Here is a 1,796-nt window from a genome sequence, read left to right as displayed (position 1 = left end):
ATAGATATATTTTGAGATTTAATTATTTTATATAAGATTTATATTTTTTTTTATATAATTTAAGATATTTATAATGACTTTTAAAGTTATTATATTTTATATAATAGATATATATATATTTACTTTATCTATTTCTATAGTTATATGAGTGATTTTTATTTATATTTATGGATATTTATTTATTGTTATATAATTTGGTAATTTTAAACTTATTGATTATTTTAGATATTATAATTTATTTATATTTATATTTTATATTAGGAATATTTTTTATATTATTATTTTTAAAAGATTGAGAGATTTATATATAATTTTTGATAAAGATTTATATATGTGTTTGTGGGGGTTTGGTGTGGGGGGGTGGTGGTGGGGGTGGGGTGGTGGGGGTGGGGTGTATTCTAGTGTGTGTGTAGTTAAGATTTTTATTTTTATTTTTGATAGATTTTATAGAGTTATATATATTTTGTGCTTTTGTTATATAATTATAATTAAAAATATTTTTAATAGATTATAGATAGTTATTATATATATATATTTTTATTTGTTTTTTGGGGTGGGGGGGGTGTGGGGGGGGTGTGGGTGTTGGGGGGGGGGTGGGTGTGGGGGGGGGGGGGTGGTTTGGGGGGGTGGGGGTGGTGGGTGGGGTTTTCAGATTTTTATTATATTGTATTGATTAAGATATATGATTTATAGTATTTATATTTAATTTTTGATTTTAGTGATACTGTAGTGTGATATAGTTTTTTTGATAAGTGATTATTTTGTGGGTTTTTGAGTGTGTTTTTTGAGAGATATTAGAGATTTTTTTTTTAAGATAGATATTTTGATTTTTTTTAGAATTTTTATGATAATAATATTGTATTATAAGATGTTATTTATATAGTCGATATTTTAGATAGTGATATAATTTAGATAGAAATATATATATTTTAATATAGGTACAAACTCTCTAAAACACACTCACTACACTAATCCACAAACACCACCAAACACACTAACACTCACACACTCACACACACACACACCACATCTACACACACACTCCACTTAACTACACAACACATATATATATTTTTTATTTATTATATAGTTATTTTATTTTATATTAATATTTTTTTTTTTTATGTTTCCATTTTTTATGATAGAATATATATATAAATTTGAATATATAAATTAATATATATATTTTTTAGTGTCTGTATCACACTGATTATGTAACTAACTCTCACAGACACTCCACACTCTATCTATCACAAACTCACTATAACACTAAAACAAACTCACTCTACACTCTCTACAATTAAGAAAGTTATAAGATTTATATAGATATTTATATTTATAATATATATATATAATTAGATTAATATTTAATTGATATAATATGAATATATATATTTATATTTTAATAGATTTAGTTATATATATATATATAATATTTATTTTTAATTATAATATTTATTTATTATATATATATATAATACTATATAGTTATATTATATATAAATATAAGATATATTATATATTTAATAAATTATATATCATTTTATTTATTAGATATATATATTATATTTATATTAATTATATTTATATTCTTTTATTTTATCTTGTGATTGATTTTTATATATTTATTTATTTTTAGATTCTGATAGTTAGGGATTTAACATAGATATATATATTTATATATTTAGAGAATATATATAGAGATGTAGTGTGTAGTGAGGGTTGTAGAGTAGAGAGTGAGTGTAGAGGAGAGATTTTTATAGTTTTATATATTTAATTTTTATTTATATTTATAA

The sequence above is a fragment of the Penaeus japonicus genome, unplaced genomic scaffold (assembly GCF_977035675.1).
Source record: "Penaeus japonicus unplaced genomic scaffold, GWHDUDI00000001_assembly GWHDUDI00000034, whole genome shotgun sequence".
Classification (NCBI taxonomy): Eukaryota; Metazoa; Arthropoda; class Malacostraca; order Decapoda; family Penaeidae; genus Penaeus; species Penaeus japonicus.
This window is presented reverse-complemented; position numbering follows the sequence as displayed.